At 33.8% G+C, this 20,900-nt stretch overlaps 1 long non-coding RNA gene across 1 annotated transcript; it reads right to left on the reverse strand.

The window, feature by feature from the left end:
- Nucleotides 1–228: 228 nt before the first annotated feature.
- Nucleotides 229–16,399, reverse strand: LOC122679403. The gene is made up of 4 exons (XR_006336387.1): nt 16,378–16,399; nt 10,443–10,452; nt 2,991–2,995; nt 229–355 (listed from the first exon to the last, which is right to left on the reverse strand). It is a non-coding gene; the product is annotated as an uncharacterized LOC122679403 (long non-coding RNA).
- Nucleotides 16,400–20,900: the final 4,501 nt, after the last annotated feature.

Raw genomic sequence — 20,900 nt, forward strand, 5'->3', positions numbered from 1 at the left:
TTTCTTGAGGTGAAAAGTATATGCAAAAAAAGAGAACATATTTTGAGTACATTATGACTTTTGACAAATTAATAGATATGAGAAAACTCAACATACCAAGAAAATGAACATTTCCTCCACACCCCAAATTTCCTAGTACCTCTTTGTAACCCGTTTTCCCCCTCAACATCATTCATAAACAATCATTGCTTTGCTTTTCTTTATTACAGATTAAAGTGCATATTTTAGGGCTTCCCTGGTAGCTCAACTGGTAAAGAATCCACCTGCAACGCAGGAGACCTGGGTTCGATCCCTGGGTTGGGAAGATCCCCGGGAGAAGGGAACGCCTACCCACACAGTACTCTGGCCTGGCGAACTCCATACAGTCCACTCTCTGTGTAGACTGTAAAGAGTCTATGGGTCTTCCCAGTGCACCAGCCCCGAGCACTTGTCTCGGGGATCGGAATGGGGAATACATGTAAATCCGTGACTGATTCATGTCAATGTATGGCAAAAACCACTACAATATTGTAAAGTAATTAGCCTCCAACTAATAAAAATAAATGGGGGGGGGGGGAAGAGTCTATGGGTCTCAAAGAGAGAAATGTAATGAGCTACTTTCACTTTTCATCCAACATATGGATTCAGAAAAATCATCTCTACTTTTGTTTCATTCATGTACTCACCTGTATCATTAGTTGCTCCCTTTCTAATGTTGAACAGTCTAACATTTAATGGGTATACTACAATTTACCCATTCACTTTTTATGAACATTTGGTTTGATTCCAGATTTCGGCTATTGAAAATAAAAATGTATGGAAGTTTATGTACAAGTCTTTGTATGGATATTCACTTTCATTTCTTTTAGGTAGTTAGCTAGCAGTAGAAAGTTAGGTCACAGATAGATAGATATTTAACTGTTCAAGAAACTGCCAAATTGTTTTTCAAAGTAATCATAATATTTTACAGTCCTACAAGCAATGTAGAAGAGTACTAATTGCTCTTCATCCTTACCAATACTTGGCATATTCAGTTTTCACTTTGTTATTTTGTTGTTTTATGTTTATTAACACTATTACTATTAGTTTAGCCTCTAACATTTGCTTAGTCATATAATGATTTCATTTGCTTTTCTTGATAACTAATAACACTGAATTTCTCCTATGCTTATTGATCATACATATCTCTTCTCTTCTAAGGTTTCTGTTCACTTTTCCCCATTATTATTGAACTGTTTTCCTCATTAGTAAAGTATTAGAATCTTTATTCTGATCACAAATCCGTTGTCTAATATGTGTCATCATTAATTTTGCTAATGTGACTGGTTCTTTCATTTTTTAAATGATATATTCTAAACATCAAACTATAAAATAATATTTATCATGAAATCTGATGCATCAAATTTTAATAATGGTTCATGCCTTTTTTGTAGAAAGTAATGTCTACTCCACCATAGAAAAAAAGAATGGTTTCCTACTTTTGTTTGAAAGTTTTACTTTGTTTGAAAGTTTTGTTTGAAAGTCTTATGATCCATTTTGAGTTAATTTTATGTTTATAATATGAGGTAAGGGTCTATATTTATATTGAATATAGTTTCCTCTTTGAAACATCTTGTCAGCTTTGTCAAAATGAACTGACAATATAATGTGTATATATTTCTGGACTCATTTTTTTTTCCATCCATGTACAATGTCTACTTTTTCACCACTATCAAACTGTCTTGATTATTATAACTATAAAGAACTTTTACCAATATAGTATAACCAAAGATTTTGGAAGTAACTTCAGGGTATCAAAACTATGCTCACATCCAAATTTATATCCATCTGTCATTTATTCAAATGCAATTAAATTGGATTGTGCATAGGTAGAGTCAAGGGAGATGAATGGGAAGCAGTGTGACTCTTCTGATTACCCAAAGCCTAAGTTTTCTATTCTTTAATCCCAAATTTTTAATTATCTTTATGCTTTATCTAGAGTTTCAGAAATAAGACATCCTTTTTTTCTTCCAGTCCTATCTGCTCTTTATCCTCATTTCTCCAGCATCTTGGTATTCTATGCTTTTTCCTATATTGTAATTATACATTTCACTATAAATCATTCCCTGGATATTAGTTTGTATCATCTTTGAGCTAAATTTCATCTTCTTCCTAGAAAATAAACTACTTGGATCCTCCTACTTGAACTCAGTTGGGAAACAAATTTACTATGGTCCATCCCAAGTATACCAGGTCATTATGTGTGCTTGCTAAAGTAATAATTCTTCCACATTAAATTTAGATATAATCTGAAATTGAAAATCAGTAATTCAAGTCAACTCTCTCACTGCAAAGGTAAGAAAACTGGACACTATTCATTTTCTTCATTCATTTATTTAGCTCACATTTATTGAAATCAATAGTATTGTCATGCAACATGCTTGGGGCTACAATTATAAAGAGGGAGCACAACTAGATATAAAATAATAAGTTCTGTGGTGGAAATTTCATGTTTAAGACATCTTTGAAATATCCAAATTACAGGTAAAATAAGGAATAAGACATATATGTGTTTGTGATAGAGTGGTAATATAGAAAACAAAATTTACTCAGATAAGAGTCCTATAGAATCTATATGAACATGGGCTTTAGAATCTCACATAACAGGATTAACACCAGCTCAACCCTGATATAAGAATTGGTACTTTCTTCTACTATACCCATGTCATACATGACTGTGCCCACTTTTTGTTTGTTTGTTTGCAACAAATGTCTTTTAGTGTTAAAAGAGGATAGAGGCAATTGACACAACATCTGAAAAATGTAGTATCAATTGCCCCTGTCTTATTGAAATATTAGGGCTTCCCTGTGGCTCAGATGGTAGAAAATCCACCTGTAATTCAGGAGACCTGGGTTCAATACTTGGGTTGGGAGATATCCCCTCCAGTACTCTTGCCTAAAGAATTCCATGGGCAGAGGAGCCTGGTGGGTTACAATCTATGGGTTGTAAGAGTTGGACAGTATTGAATGACTGACACTTTCATTTTCTGCAAAATGTAAAATGATAGAATATGTGTAAATAATTTAAATTTTGGATTACATTAGAATCTAGTGTGATAAAAATGCAAAATGAAGGATCCAATCACCAAAATCAGGTTTATAAGAGCCATGAACCTGAGGCAAGAAAGGAGTTTGGGATGTAATATTTAAAACCCATAATCAGTCTAATAAGGATTTAGGGCAAGATGTCCAATGTCAGGAAATGTAGAATTATCTTAAATAAAAGGTTGATCTCAATACTCTTTGCAGGCTGATAGTTGTGAACAGAGTCCACAAATTGATACAGGGTTATTATATTTTTAAATGTGGACATTAGAGATTAATTCTATTCAGTTAATGTTGCCATTAAATTCCTCCATTTTTCTATCACAGAAAAACTAAAATCTAAGTACTCTACTTACAATGGAGTCCACATAATAATAGACAGAATTAAAATACTTTTCAGTTTCCTTTCTGTGCCACATGTAAGGAACTGGAACTATGAGTTGCCAAAGAAACAGTGAAACAAGCTGATACTTTAATTCTTCCTATATTTTTCCACTGAGGATTTCTCAATGGAATTAAGCTAGGCAATTATGTTGCCTCTTTACCACCTAGTTTTCTATGAAGATATTTCCAAAAAAATCAAAAAGTTATGTCCACATCATCTTTCTGAAGCAATGCTGTTTCTCAAATACCCAGTATATTTTATTTGTCTTTACTTTTTATCCAGTATTCCTATCTTTACTCTTGGGTTAAAAAGTATGCCCTTAATCCTTGTTTACAAGTACTTGATATTTACAGGTAGATTTAATGTTTCCAGGTAGACTTTGTTCACTCTAGCTCATAAAATTTGAGTTATTTTAATCCTTTCTCATTAGTCTGTCTATTCACTCTCTTAATCTCTCATATTGCTTTTGTGTGAGCTTCTGGTTTTCATTTATCTATGAATTCCCAGGATTGGAATGTCTGTAATCAAATGTATTCAAGCAGGTTGAGTTCATGTAAAATAAGAAGACAAATCATTATCATCATTTTTGTCAAGCTGATAAAAGCAATACAGATTTTAAAAATGTATTTTATATTAATTATTGTCTAATATTTTACTATTATGAAGCATTTATATAGTGTGTTATCTTCTCAGCACCAAATTTTGTTTTATGAACATGCTCCATATTTTTGTCTATTTGCTTAATTTCTTGGTATTGTTTAAAATCCTCTAGTGCCCACTTTGGAGATTAGATCAGTTGCCTAAATTCTAAAATAGTTATTCCTTCTGAAATTCATTAAATATCTGAAAAGTTGTAAAGCTTCCTTGTTCATACAAAGATGTAGTAGTTACTCTAAAAAGTATAAGTTGCAACAGTTGTAAAGAAGTTACAGGACAGATATAAATAAATTACTTTTTTAAAAGATGGGAACCCCTTTAATCTATTCTCTGAAAAAAATACTGAAAAAGTCAATTGATTTTAAATATCTCAAAAGCTTAAGTATGCAATTATGTGTTGAGATTTTAATTTGAAATCTTTTCATTGTTATTGAAATATAGTCATGCAAACCTTATTTTAAAGAGTACATAAGTTATGATAAAGCAATAATGGTATTTAGACTTAAAAGTAAAGCCTGCTTCAGGGCTTCATTATGTTACAGTGATATTAAAGATAATTCTGCCAATTGATATCACTTTTATCTCAGACGTTCTATTTCATTTTAAGCTCTGATCAGTTTATTTCTCATACATTGTTGGGAATTAATGGATACTTATAGCCTTGGATCTATAAGCCTTAGCACCGAAGAAGTGATGCTTGTGAACTGTGGTGTTGGAGAAGACTCTTGAGAGCCCCTTGGACACCAAGGAGATCCAACCAGTCCATCCTAAAGGAGATCAGTCCTGGGTGTTCATTGGAAGGACTGATGCTGAAGCTGAAACTCCAATACTTTGGCCACCTGATACAAAGAGCTGACTCATTGGAAAAGACCCTGATGCTGGGAAAGATTGGGGGCAGGAGGAGAAGGGGACGACAGAGGATGAGATGGTTGGATGACATCATCGACTCGATGGACATGGGTTTGGGTGGACTCTGGGAGTTGGTGATGGACAGGAAGGCCTGGAGTGCTACGGTTCAAGGGGTCCCAAAGAGTCGGACACGACTGAGTGACTGAACTGAACTGAACTGATAGCTTTGGAATTGTATGAAAACAAGTCAAACTTTTATTTGAAAAGGAAAAAATTCGCTTTTGTTAATGAGTCATGTTCCCTATGATTACTAACAAAAACATGGGGGAAATGTAACGGAAAGCAGAAGCTGTACTGTTTTTTAGATTGCTTATAAAAATTTGGTCTCAAAATCAAACAGCAACCAACTTGAGGTGCCCAGAAAAAACATGAAATATTTACAAAGAAGAAAGCATTTCCCACTTACAATTTAGGAAAAGGTAGTAGATAGAGAGGTTGGATTTGAGGAGGAGTTAAAAACTAGAAAACATCTCCAGGTCCCTTCATCTAAGTAGCCTCAGTATTAGAAAGGATAATCAAGGACACTTCAAAGTTTATATGGGGATATTGATGATTTTCAATTTTTATTGTAATATCTCATGTTACACTGCTATACATATGAAGGCTGACAACCACAGAATATTAGCATAAACTAAGACTCAGAAATGACCTACTAGTTTATTCTAAGAATAAAGCAGAGTTAGCACTGAAATGGGAAAAAAAAAAAAAAAAAAACCACATTACCTGGCTCTTCTTTTTAGAATCCTAAGGCTGAGTCTAGTGAAACTGGATGAAAGAAGATCTCCTATATCTTTCCCTGTGGATGCACTCTTACTGAGTCCTGCAAGAAATAAATACATTTCCAAAACCTCCAGGAGAGTTGCTGACTTTTGTTTTTTTAAACTGAGGATACCAATCCAAAAGAATGTTCAAACTACTGCACAATTGGGCTCTTTTCACATGCTAGCAAGGTATTCCTCAAAATCCTTCAAGATAGCCTTCAACAGTATATGAATGGAGAAATTTCAGATGTACAATTTGGATTTAGGAAAGGCAGAGAAACCAAATATCAAATTGCCAACATGTATTGGATCATAGAAAAAAGCAAGGGAATTCCAGAAAGAAACATTTACTTTTTCTTCATTGATTATGCTAAAGCCTTTGGCTATGTGGATCACAACAAACTGTGGAAAATTCTTAAGAGGTGAGAATACCAGACCACCTTACCTGTCCCCTGAGAAACCTGTATGCAGGTGAAGAAGCAACAGTTAGAATCAGACATGGAACAACGGACTGGTTAAAAATTTGGAAAGGAGAACATCAAGTCTGGCTATTAGTCACCCTGCTTATTTAACATATATGCAGAGTACATCATGCACAATGCAAGGCTGGATAAAGCTCATGCTGGAATTAAGATTGTCAGGAGAAATATCAATAACCTCAGATATGCAGATGACACCACCCTTATGGCAGAAAGCAAAAAGGAACTAAAGAGCTTCTTGATGAAAGCGAAAGAGGAGAGTGAAAAAGCTGGCTTAAAACTCAACACTCAAAAAACTAAGATCTTGGCATCCAGTCCCATCACTTTGTGGCAAATAGATGGGGAAACAATGCAAACAGTGACAGACTTAATTTTCTTGGGCTCCAAAATCACTGTTGATGCTGACTGCAGTCACAAGAGGCCTGCTCCATGGAAGAAAAGCTATGACAAACCTAGACAATTATGAAAAAGAAAAAACATTATTGCCAACAAAGGTCTATCTAGAAAGCTATGGTTTTTCCAGTGTCGTGTATGGATGTGAGAGGTGGACCATAAAGACGGCTGTGTGCTGAAGAATTGATGCTTTTGAACTGTGGTGTTCGAGAAGACTCCTGAGAGTCACTTGGACTGCAAGGAGATGAAACCAGTCCATCCTAAAGGAAATCAGTCCTGAATATTCATTGGAAGGACTGATGCTGAAGCTGAAGCTCCAATACTTTGGCCACCTGATGGGAAGAGCTGACTCACTGGAAAAGACCCTGATGCTTGTAAAGATTGAGGGCAGGAGAAGGGTGTGACAGATGTTGAGATGGCTGGATGGCATCATTGGCTCAATGGACATGAATTTGAACAAATTCTGAGAAATAAGTGAAGGACAGGGAAGCCTGGCATGCTGCAGTCCATTGGGTTGCAATGTGGTAGACAGGACTTAGAAACTGAACAACAACAACCAGCCAGAGAAATTCAGGCTTTGGATGATGCTGAGAGTCCCTATTTGAGAACATCTCTGATTCTCTAGAAGTAAATCAGCTTTCACTAAATCCTGAGAAAAAGTTTCCAGGGCCTTTGGAATCCGTTGATAATTTTATCTAGTGTCGGTGCACAGGGTCAGCCATTCCAAAATATGTCTCAATGGTGTATTGATTGCTTTGAATTAAAGTTACCTAAAAAGTGCCAAATGCAAGAAGGACATTCTTACCCTTCTCTCTGTACTCCTGAAAGCAGGAAATAAATCTCCTATGTGAAAAGTGTACCCCAAGTAACTGGAATTTGAACACACTTATCTCCAGAGGTAGTAAATTTGGGACAAGTAGCCTGTATAAATAAATGCTATACAGGCTACTTTAATTTACTATCCCCAAGCCAAACTGTTTAGATTCTTCACTAATTAAGGACCCAAAACAAGATTCTTTATTCTATCAATTTCTCACACATAGATTGTTTTCTGTCTAAGAAGTATAAAAGCATCCTGCTTTGGCCAATTCTCAGGCTTTTTTTTCTATGAGACCTTCAAGTCCATGAATTAAAATTTGTTTACTTTTCTCTACTTATCTGTTTTGTATCAATTTCATTATAAGTCCAGCCACAGAACTCAAGAAGTATAAAGTTTCCCCTTCCCCAACACTTCACAAAAGGTGTGTACACTATTACATTAATGTCATGCTGTTAAAATGGCAGCTAACTCTGTACAATTACATGGAATTTGTGGAGCAACAAGAAACTTTCCAAAAGTATAGCATGGTTGTTTGCTTGTAAAGAACGACCAAGAACTAGCTTGGACCTCCAACACTCAAAAAGGCTTTTGCATTTTTCAAACTAAGAATACTGATCAAATGCTATTTAAAATATGCAGTGTAACTGCCCACCTTGAGGGTCCCTTAGATAGTACCATAATTATCCACAATCATGGGATGAATATTCACAGTATGCAGAAAATTTCTCAAAATATTTGAGATTTTTATCCACTTTCATGAAGTTGTATATTACAAACTCAACTGAAAATAAAAAAGATGATAATAATCTCAGGTAAATGAATCTCTCTCTGTATGTGTATGTGTGTGTGTGTGTGTGTGTGTGTGTGTGTGTGTGTGTGTGTATGTGTGATTTGAAAGCATATTCAAATCTCACTGCATCTATTTTGTTATGCCCTATTGGCCATATGATAATTGAACCTGGCTAGGATTTAAATAATATTCATCTATTCTCCATATGGCTTAAAGGTGACAATTCTCTCAAAAGATTTTCCCCCTATACTTTAAGGTAAAACTTGTGTCCATACATAAAAAAATAAGACTATAAAGCCATTTCTGAGATTGTTTAAGGCATATGCATTTTTACTTCAAATGCTAACTTTCTAAAATCCTAAATACTTTTCTATGCTATGAATACTTAATCATTTCATTCTTGTGAATTGTTTTTCTTTCTGTTCCTTCCCTTCTCTCCCACTCCCAAATCCTCTATAACCCTTCTTTGCTTTTACTTTGTCCCTTTCCACTCTCTCCAACTCACTCTCTTCTTTCTTTCCTTCCTTCTTTCCATTTTTCTTTCTTCCTCTTCCTTTATTTTTTCCATTTGTTTCTTTGTGGAGACATATTTATGTCTTTGGTAGGCTCTTCAGAAATACTGAGCTCAGAAATTATATTTCTCCTTTATCTGATTGATGTTGTATGTAATTTTTTCCTGATTAGAAGAAATGTAGTCAGTCACAGGAAATAGGTACCTAAAATCTTTAAGGTTAATTAATAGTGATTTTTTTTTTAAGTAACTGGATGACTTTGTACTGCTTATGGCAAATTATCTTACTGATACTCAAAACATAGTTCACCTGGGTATATTTACAAATAAATTTATGAAATTATAAAGCATTTAAATGCATTTTGTTCTCAAAAGTGTTTTGATTAGTTTTAGAATTTCAAAAAATAACAACAGATATACTTAAGAAGCAGGAGATGAATCTACATAAATTTTAAAAAGCGAAGTCCTTTGAAGTTTCATTGATATATCTTTTGTTTTCCACTTTTGTCAGCATTTTACCAGCACTGTACAAAATCATATGTGCATGCACAGATGTTGAAACTATGCCTAAGTCCTAATATTTAAGGAACAGATGGCTGACTAAATGTGATCATTTACAATAAGCAACTAGCTTATCCATAAACTCACATTACTCAGCAGCATAGATATTCCATATATCTATGTATCTATATATCTATATTCCAAAATATGTGGTTTTTTAATCACAATAAAAATTGCAAGTGTTCATAGATTACTTCAAGAGCCCCACTTTTGTGGGATGCTAAAGATAAGATTACCCTGAAAAGAAACAAATACAAATATACCTGGGGCTTATTAAAGTGCAAGTGTTATTAAAAAATAATGGAAAGATTTTCTCCCTTATTTTCTCTCTGTTTCCCCGAAACAAACTTTCCTCAGTGCTCTTACTACAAATAAGTATTTGGAACTAATTGGGAAGTTGAACTAGAAGCTGAGTGGTGTTTCTTTCTGTCTTTATATTTACTTACATTCCAAATGCTTAAATCTGATTTACAAAGTTGGAACAAACCATATTTAACAGTAGAATAATAATTGCTATTAATTTCCTGAGAAATAATTAGAAAAGTTTTCTCAAAAGTCGCAAATGTACTTCTTTTTCCCTTAGAAACAAATGCTTTGTATTATTTTCTCTCTACCACCCATATTTCTCCAGAATTTTAAGTGTTTTTGTTGTGTTCCTTCTCAAAGGAGACTTAAAACATTTGACATTTCAGATGAGCAATAGAACTTTGCAAATTTTTCCTAAAACTTTGTTTTAAGATAAATGGTCAATATTTTATAATATGTGAATTATTATTTAGTTTATTCACCTTTTCCTAAAAACAATTACATAAATATGTGTTGCTAAAACAAGAAATTATATTGTGGTTAAAATAGATGAAATTATTTAATAGTTATGAGTAACATTAGCAAATGAATACAATAGAAAAGAATGATAGAATTAACTTGGTGCTTTTAAGTGAATTAAATCCTAGTGGTTTTCAGGGAACTTTATTCATCTTCAATCACAATATTAACTCAATGCCTATAACATAGAATATAATTTCATATCTCATTTTAATTAAAATATACTAATGCTCAATATCTATCATTATAGGGTAAATTGTCAAAGAAACTTTGATTGAACAATATGACTTGACTGTTTCTACCTTTGAATAGTAATTTAGGTGATTTACAAATATACACACCTATAATATCCATTTATATTTGTACTAATTACTTGATTAATTTTGGAGTATTGAAATGTATGTATTCATGTATATAAATATATATAGAAAGAAAGATTATATTTATGTGCATAAATATTCACAGGCATCCATATAACTATATATCCATATATATTTATAAATAAGAGGTTGACCCTTGAACAACCCAGGGGTTAGGTTTGCCAACTCTCCACACACCTGAAAATATACATATAACTTATAATTAGCCCTCAGTATATGCAGTTCATCCATATCCATGGTTCATATCCACAGGTCAGCATCCACAGATTCAACTAATCACATATCTAGTAGTACTGTAGTATTTACTGTTGAAAACAATCCATGTATAATTGGAATCATGATGTTCAAATTCATGTAACTCATGGGTCAGCATCCATACATATGAATATATATATAGTCACATACATTTGTATATGAATATTATAGTGCTTATATATATATTCATATATATTTATATGATATATATAAAGTTTCATATGAGAAAATCAACATATATGTATTTTACAGATTCACTAAAAATGATGACACATCTGAAACTATTCTTTTCTTGATAAATTTCCTTTTTTTCCCTCTACACAGAAACTTTTTTTTCTTTTTTATTAGCTTCTAGAACCTGCCTGAGCATCCTGGGTCAACTTTACTAGTGCCCTTTCAATATGTTCAGTTAGGATGCCTTGTTCAATTATAGATTTCAATTGCTATTTTACTGCATTATACCTTTTTTCTCCTTAAAAGTTTTGAGTTTTAATATTTTGAAATATATTTGTCTTTTGCCTGTGTAGATCACTATCTTTTTGTTAGTTCCTTTCATTTCTATTCTATGTTCCTTACTGTGATTTTTGTCACATATATTTTAGAAATCTTGTGATTAGTATTTATTTACAAGTTGTATTGCTACTTCAATTTCTTTTCTGATTTCAGTGAGCTCAAATCTAACATTTCCTAGATTTTTCTTTTCACTTGTATCTGGTTTTGAATTTCTTGCTTTCCTTCATGTAAACAATTTCTCAATTATATTTTTATTTTGTATTTATATTATGAGTACTATAGTCAATTGTCTCCACTTCGAACTTTTTTGGGGGAAGTGTTTTAATCTGCTGAAAGGTTTTAATTGTCATTTGTTGTTGTTGTTTCCATATTAACTTTATACACAGTTTTTTTCTCTGCATTAGATTTATATGATTTATGCCACAGATAAGTCTAATTTGAATTAAAAAGGCTAAAATAAAGTGACCAACAAAATATATGCCAAATGTTAAAAAAAGTAAACAGGTTTATTGAGCAAAGCAGAATTTAACCTCCAACCATTAAATAAGATAGATCTATAGTATTAAAGTTTGGAATTCACAATGGTTTATAAGAGCTCCAAATATCTAGCCTTTAAATAACACATCAACAAAATTTATAAAATAGAATCTACAAGGAATAAAGAAAATGATAGTCAGACAAAACTCACCCAAAATAAGAATTTAAATTATTTACCTAAATCCAAAACAATTCAATTGGAAAAAATAAGTAAGAGCTTATTTTAGAACTTATTTAGGAGAAGAACTATCCTAAAAAATATAATCAGTAAGATAGAGATGTCATAAATGGTTCTTGGAGAATTGGACAGTTGAACATAGAAAAATACTTTCCATGTTGCTCAGTAGTAAAGAATCCACCTGCCAAAGCAGTAGACACAAAAGACATGGGTTCACTCCCTGGTTTGGGAAGATCCCCTGGAAAAGGAAATGGACATCCACTCCAGTATTCTTGCCTGGAAAATCCTATGGACAGAGGAACCTGGTGGGCTATAGTCCATGGTGTCACAAAGAGTCAGACATGACTGGGTGACTGAGCACACATAGAAAAATAAAACAAATAAACTCAAAATGGATTAAAGACCTAAATGTAAGACCAGCTGCTGTAGAACTCTTAGAGGAAAATATAAGGAGAATCCTCTTTGATAGTAATTGCAGCAGTATCTTTTTTGATCTCTCTCCCAGAGTAATGGAAATAAAAGCAAAAATAAATAAATGGGACCTAGTTAAGCTCAAAAGCTTTTGCACAGCAAAGGAAACACAAGCAAAATGAAAAGACAACCCACAGAATAGAAGAAAATAGTTGCAGTGATGCAACCAAATTCTCCAAAATTTACAAAGAGCTCATGACCTCAGTATTAAAAAAAAAAAAAAAAAAAAGCTCAACTGAAAAAACGGGCAGAGATCTAAATAGATATTTCTCCAAAGAAGACATACAGATGGAAAAGAGGCACATGGAAAGATGCTCAACATTGCTAATTATTAGATTAATGAAAATCAAACCTAAAATGAGATATCATATCCCACCCATCAGAATGGCCATCATCAAAAAGCCTATAGACAATAAATGCTATAGAGGGTATGAAGAAAAAGGAACCCTCCTACATTATTTTAGGAATGTGACTTGGTAGAGGCATTATGGAGAATAGAATGGAGGTTCCTCAAAAACCTAAAAATAGAGTTATCCTATGACCTAACACTCTTTGGAAGAAAAGCTATGACCAACCTAGACAGCATATTAAAAAGCAGAGACATTACTTTGCCAACAAAGGTTCGTCTAGTTAAGGCTATGGTTTTCCCAGTAGTCGTGTATGGATGTGAGAGTTGGACTATAAAGAAAGCTGAGCACCAAAAAATTGATGCATTTGAACCGTGATGTTGGAGAAGACTCTTGAGAGTCCCTTGGACTGCAAGGAGATCCAACCAGTCCCTCCGAAAGGAGATCAGTCCTGGGTGTTCGTTGGAAGGACTGATGTTGAAGCTGAAACTCCAATACTTTGGCCACCTGATGAGAAGAGCTGACTCATTAGGAAAGACCCTGTTGCTGGGAAAGATTGAAGGAGGGAGGAGAAGGGGATGACAGAGGATGAGATGGTTGGATGGCATCACTGACTGAATGGACATGAGTTTGGGTAGGCTCTGGGAGTTGATGATGGACAGGGAGTCCTGGCATGCTTCAGTCCATGGGGTCACAAAGAGTCGGACACGACTGAGCAACTGAACCAAACTGAACTATTCCAAACCTGGGCATATATCTGGGGAAAAACATAGTTGGAAGGGACACATGCACCCCAGTGATCACTGCAGCACTATTTACAATAGCCAGGACATGAAAGCAACCTAAATGTCCATTGACAGATGAATGGGTAAAGAAGATGTGGTACATATACACAATGGAATATTGCTCAGCCATTAAAAAGAATGGGATAATGCAATGTGGATCAACCTGGAGATAATATTAAGTGAAGTAAGGCAGAGAAAGGCAAAGATCATATGATACTGCTTTGTTGGGGTCCTTTAATGGACCAGAACCTGGTTGTCCAGAGTCGACGATAAGAAAGTGAAAGAAGGAAAGAGGCTAATATTCCCTGGGTTACGTAGCCAGCCTTCGTGCTCCAGGGAATCAGCCAGAAATAGAGAGAGAGAGAGAGAGAGAGAGAGAAGGACACGGGGACCCAAGTCTCTGGTGGAGCCAGGGTGCTTTATTGAATTCTGTAAGAGTCTATACACAGTAAAACAAGATAGCTTCTTCAGATAAAGATCAAGAGACCAGACTTAACAAGTTATCAAGGAAGCAAGGAGCAATAGAGGCCGTAAGGCCAAAAGGTGATCCATATCAAAAGAGGATCGTAAATAATCCCTTTCACCAAATGGAAAAGATAATGAAGGAAATCCTATGCAAGCATCCCATCTCTTTGATCTCTGTCCTAGGAGTGGCTTGCCTGCTCCTCTCACCCCTGACAGGGACTAATAAGGAACAGAGGGCTCAAGAGAGATAGGAAACAGCACACAGGAATCCTGCTGTTATGTTAAAGATTCCTTGACACTGCTAACATGCAAAATCTTTTTAAAATGACACAAATGAACTTACTTACAAAACAGAAAAATACCCATAGACTTAGAGAATGAGTTTATGGTTAAAGGAGGGAGGGGCAAGGAGAGGGAATGGACTGGTAGTTTGGGAGTGGCACATACACACTGCTATATTTAAAACAGACAACCAAGAAGCAGCTACCTACTGTTAAAAAAAAAAGATATCTATCTCAACATATACTCATTGGTAATATATAAAAAGTACTCCTTTTCAATTACAAGGCAAACAGTTTAAACAGAAAACGTAATTTAAACTAGTAGAAATAAATAGAAGTCAACCTTTGATTATGCAACACTGTATATATGGGTGTGGTGTACTAATATATTAAGTACCTGTAATTTATGTATATGTAAAAGATTGATTTATTATTTTGCTTTATTATGATATGCTTGTCATCTTTTGGTATCAAGATAATGTTGGTCTTATAACAATTGTTAAGAAATAGTGTTTCTCTCTGTATTCCTTGGAAAACTTTATTCAAGATAAATGTTCACTGCTGTTGCCCTGGGAGCATTAACTGGTGAATCTAAAGTAGACAAGTTTCTTTTATAGGAAAGATTTTTAACAACATATTCAATTTCTTTACTAAATATTAGACTAACCAAAATTTTTATTTATTCTTATATCAGATATATAATTGTTTTCCCAAAGAATTTATGCCTTTTCTTTAAGTTATGAAATTCCTTGGCATACAGTTATTCACAATATCATCTTATTAATTTTTTGTAGTAGAACTCCTAGTAATGTTGACTTCATCATCCCTAGTTTTGGTTAACTGTGTTTTCCTCTTTATTTACAAAAATATATTGTTTTTTTATAAAAGATCAACTTTGCTAATGTTCTGTGTAATTTATCAATTTCATTTATTTCTCTTCTGATCTTTGGTTTCTGCCTAATAACTGTTTCCCCCCCCCCCCCCTCCCAGGGAGAGGATTTGCACTTTGTTTTCTGGCTTTCTGAAATGGAAGTGCTTAGGTTAGTTAATTTCACATCTTGTTATTTTCTAATACATACATTAAATTTATAAATACCTATTGGAGTGTTTCTTTAATTATAGCCCAAAAGTGTGCTTTTCCTTATTCTCATTATTAATCATTTAAAAGTATAATGTTTTACTAACCTCAGCCTATACTTTAAACTTTTTCTTTCATATTTCAATTATTTTGGAAGTATATTTAAAATTTTTCTAGGTACTTGTATTTTTTCCAGTTATCTTTTTATTCATAATTTCTAACAAATTCAGACTAGTATAAGAATAGATGCAGAATAACTGTAAAATTTATTTATTGAGGCTTTCTGTATGGCTCTGGATTTGCCCATCATGGTCATTGTTACATGTATACCCAGCAAAAATATATGCACTTTTTCATCTTTGAAAACACAGTTCTTCATAGCCAAATGGTCAAATTTTTATTTGTGACAATTTCCTGTTAGATTTACCCTTTTATTTTTAAAAATTATCTCTCTTTATCACTAAAAATGCTCTCCTTAAAGTTAATGTTTTATATTAGCATAGCTACATCAGTTTTTTGGTTTGTTGTGATATTTTCAGGTTACATTTTTTTCTATCATTCAATTTTCTGTTTTAAGTCTTGTCACAAAAACAGCAAGCAGATTTTTTTAAATTGAATCTGACTATCTTAGTTACAACAAACTGTTCAGTCTATTTGCATTTATAACTACTGAAACAAGTGTTAATATGCTATCTACCTATGTTTTCAATTAGGCTCACTTGTTTCTTGTTTAGTTTTCTTATCCTTAGTTTTAATTTCTTCTATGTATCTTTGAGGGCTTCCCTGGTGGCTCAGATGGTAAAGAATCTGCCTGCAATGCAAAGACCCAGCTTCAATCCCCAGATTGGGAAGATCTCCTGGAGAAGGGAATGGCTACCCACTCCAGTATTCTTGCCTAGAGAAGTCCATGGACAGAGGAGGGTAGTGGTCTACAGTCCATGGGGTCGCAAAGAGTGGGATATGACTGAATGATTAACACTTTCACTTTCACTTCTTGTTTCTTTGAATTCACAAAGGGTTCATTTTGTGTTTTCTATAATTTGCTTATTAAATTCTTCTACTGTTCTTTTAGTGGTTAAACTAGATATCACCACCATTATTTTTGACATTATATTGGATACAAATTGTCTTCACCACTTCCTGCAGTATTGTTATTGTTCAGTCCCTAAGTTGTGTCAAATTTTGTGACCCCATGGACTGCAGCACCCCAGGCTTGCCTGTCCTTCACCATCTCCTGGAATTTGTTCAAACTCAGGTCCTTTGAGTTGGTGATGCCATCCAACTATCTCATCCTCTATTGTCCCCTTCTCGTCTTACCTTCAATTTTCCCAGTATTGTTAGAGGCCATTTCTCATTTCAGGTTTTATTGCTATTTGCTTACATTCATTTTAATTCTATGTATATTTTAAACTACACAGGTATTAAATTTACTGTCTTAAATAGTCAATATTCATGTAGATTTTTCTGGCTGCTTAGCATTTCTAGTGATTTTTATTTCCTACGGCAATTTTTGTTTTCTTCTGTCATCAATTTTTTTTTTTCAAATAAGTTAGCTCAACATACAGATGTCTACTAATAAAAAAAAGAAAGTAGAACTCAGAACATAGGAATAAAAATTCAGACTTAAAATATCTTTCAAAAAACCCACAATCTATGCAGGGCTATCTCTCTTCCCACAAACAGTTGTGCATTCTATGAATTATTCCATAAAGAAACTGCTGCCCAGGACTTACAGTAAAAATTTATCCTCAACACAAGTGAAAAAAACAAAAAGCAAAAAGAGAACTAGTTAAATAAACTCTATCCATTTCTTCATGCTACTTCTAGACAGTATCTCACATTGAATTTTATTGCCTCACTGTCAAAATAAAAAAAAAAAAAAGAAAGAAAAAAATTCAAAGTAGTGTTGAGCTATCCCATATGTCACAGTAATTTCTAAGCCATCACCTCAATAATACACTAATTTTTTGTGATGCCAATTTTATAATAAGGGGAAATGTTGTATAATTCACAACTTTTTACTACCATTCTGTAATCTCAATAAATCATATAATAATAATTCCTAAGTGAAGTGAAGTGAAAGTTGCTCAGTCATGTCCAACTCTTTGTGACCCCATGGACTGTACAGTCAATGGAATTCTCCAGGCCAGATTACTGGAGTGGGTAGCCCATCCCTTCTCCAGGGGATCTCCCCAACCCAGGGATCAAACCTAGGTCTCCCACATTGCAGGCAGATTCTTTATCATCTGAGCCATCAGGTAAGCCCCCAAATTCCTAAGGTATATATATAATCGACTTGCTGGATATTCTATGTTTTAAGCTGTGTTCTCTAGAAAGCATATTTGGAAGGTACAAGTTTAGGATAATAATGGGGGAGGGAAAAGGGAAATGAGACAAGGAAAGATTTGAAGCAACATGATTTTCACCCTGTTGGCACCTGCCTCACTGATGTCTAAAAAAAAAAAACTCAGCAGATTTTTCAGCAGTTGTGTTTACTCAGATGGAAGACTTGAAGGATTTGCAAGGGAATTTATATGTCTGGCTACCTCCTGTCTGACATTTCTTTTTGGTTAAGTTTCCAATCATGATAAACAAACTCCCCTACATTTACAGGATGTAATATTCAGAACCTCTGCCCTTGTGAAGGAGCCCAGTTCCACCTTTTATATATGGTACTTCACCTAACTAGGAAAGTGCAGAGAAAGAGGGAGGCAGTCAAGAAAGACAGCTTTGTTTCCCAGTTTTCAGAGGTGAGATATTCATAGAAGTCTCACAACTAGCCTACAAAGTAGACAATGAATTTTGTCCCATTTTACAAATATGTAAAAGATAAGCCTCAACGTCATAGATCTCAAAGTACTATAGGCATAAAATTCAGACTCAGTATGACTGCCTCAAGTCCAGAGTCATAGCTTGTGGATTATATGCAATCCCAGGGTCAATATTAAATTATTATTCTTTAATTAAACAAAGGAATATTTCTCAACTTAAATAGTTTTATAGTGCTATGCAGGCAGCCAGTCCTAAAGTAGAATATTTTACCAGAGAATGGGTTGTTCTATACCATTTTGAAAGAATGAGTAACTTTTTAATAAAATGTCAACCTTGTAGCACTTGTATAATATATGAGAAATTTATTGAATTTAATTTGGTACTGGTTAAATGAAAGTTATAGTTAACTCTGTAAGGAAATCTATACAATTATCTAGGAGAAATACAAACATAAATAGTTCTTAATGTCTAATAGTTTTTCTTCATAACAAAGAGGATTATTTATTTAAGGAAGGGGATATAATAAATACTTGATGCTGAGCCAAATTTCCCTCTGCATTTCATAGTCATAACCAGCTTCTCCAAGATTTTGCCCCATAAATGAAGCACAGACTTAACTTCAAAGCTGAATTATGGTTCAATAGCCTGTGAGTGGAACCACACCATGATGTATTTGAGACAGCAGATAATTAGAAGTCATTTCTCAGTGCTCTGGATGTCCTTTCTGTGCTCTTTAAATGGAATTAAACCACTGCTGCAAACCACACTGTAAGTGGTACTCATAGCCTAGAGAATAAGGTTATGATTCCACTTTTACTATCAAACCAAAAATTTTATTTCTAAAATAATAATTAAATTCAAGCCTCTTGTTCTAAGTAACTAAAATACAGTGAATTAAAAGAAAACAATCATTTATAATATTTTGTGCAAATTAGACAATGTTTTGAATTAGTCAGTTATATAAATTTCCTGAATAGAACTTGGATGACCTAGTTTCAAATGACCAGTATATTTCAAATGACCAGTCTTGCTAATAAGGACCAGTAATCAAACAATGGTTGTTATTGTTGATGTTCAGTTGCTAAGTTGTGTCCAACTCTTTGCAACCCCATGGACTGCAGCACTCCAGGCTCCTCTGTCCTCCATTACCTCCTGGAGTTTGCTTACATTCATGTGCATTGAGCCAGTGATGCTATCTAACCATCTTATCCTCTGCCACCTCCTTCTTTTGCCTTCAATCTTTCCCAGCATCAGGATCTTTTCCAATGGGTCTGCTGTTCGCATCAGGTGGCCAAAGTATTGGAATTTCAGCCTCGGTCCTTAAAATGAATATTTATGGTTGATCTCCTTTAGGATTGACCAGCTTGATCTCCTTGCAGTCCAAGGTACTCTCAAGAGTCTTCTCTTACAGAAACATAATATACATAATTACAAAATTAGTCTTCATGCCTATATTTTGTTTCCCATAGTTTCATATTTCTTCATCTTTTTAAGATGTTTAAATATTTATTTTTAAATGAAACAATTCTCTGGCTCAGTTTTTAGGTTTACCCTTTAATTGTGTGTGTGATACATGTGTGTGCACACACATTAGAACCATCCAAGTGTTACAGAGGATAAAACAAGTGGAAAATAGGAACTTGACCTATGTAGCTCTACTTTTCTTGGCTTTCAAACTGGTGATGACTAATTTGAATGATTTTGTTAATAATCATCTATTTAAGTGAAACATTGCAACATTAACTTAATTTATTTCTTTACAAGTTCTATTGCTGGGGAAAAAAAACGAAGCTCGAGATCTAAAGAGATAAAACTCTCTTTCAGTAAGCTAAATTGACTTTCTTCTCTTTTTTCAAGAAACTGTATTATAAAAGAAGAGGCTACTCCTGCCTTCTGAAACTTCTTGTATTTTGCTATGTTCTAAGTACCAGATAAGCTTTACTGATTACATCCTGTCATTCAGCATTTAAAAGTACAGTGGGTCAGCTCCAAAACAAACCAAATAGTGGCTATATAAAATTTGACTGAAATGTATCTTTATTTTCAACTGAAATAGGTAAAGTCTATAATTAAACTTTATCATGGTTTTATGTATTATATTATGAGGTCACAAAGAGTCAGACATGATTGAGCAACTTTCACTTTCACTTTTTCACAAGTATAGCCTATGAGAAACATGTCGAATTTGATGGCCTAAATTGAAGAGGGATAGTATTATTTTTTGATCTCATGGAACCCAAAGAAAACTCAGTAAATTATTTTTCCTGATAAAAATATTGTTCTGCCATAACAGTGGATATATGTGAGATATTTGAAATCAAATTATGTGCATTTGTGCATTCAAGTTTCAGTTTCCTAAATCTTAGAGTCACAGTTTTCTCATTTACAAAATAAAAATAACAATCACTTCAAAGAATAGAGTGTAGGGAAAATAATGTTTGAGTACATTGTTTAATTCTTACTCTATATTCAGTAAAAGTTAACAAATTATGTTATTCTTATTTAATATGCTGATATCAATTTTAACCAACAAGAGGAACATCATTAAAGATAGCATAAAATTATGATTGATGGTAGGTATCCTGAAATAAATTGACCTCAAAAAAGTATAGTGGAGAACTGAAGACCAGGCTTTGAGTCCTAGAACACATTCATATCTACAAAAGGAGCTGTTTACTGATAGA

This window comes from Cervus elaphus, chromosome 21 (assembly GCF_910594005.1).
Source record: "Cervus elaphus chromosome 21, mCerEla1.1, whole genome shotgun sequence".
Taxonomy (NCBI): Eukaryota; Metazoa; Chordata; class Mammalia; order Artiodactyla; family Cervidae; genus Cervus; species Cervus elaphus.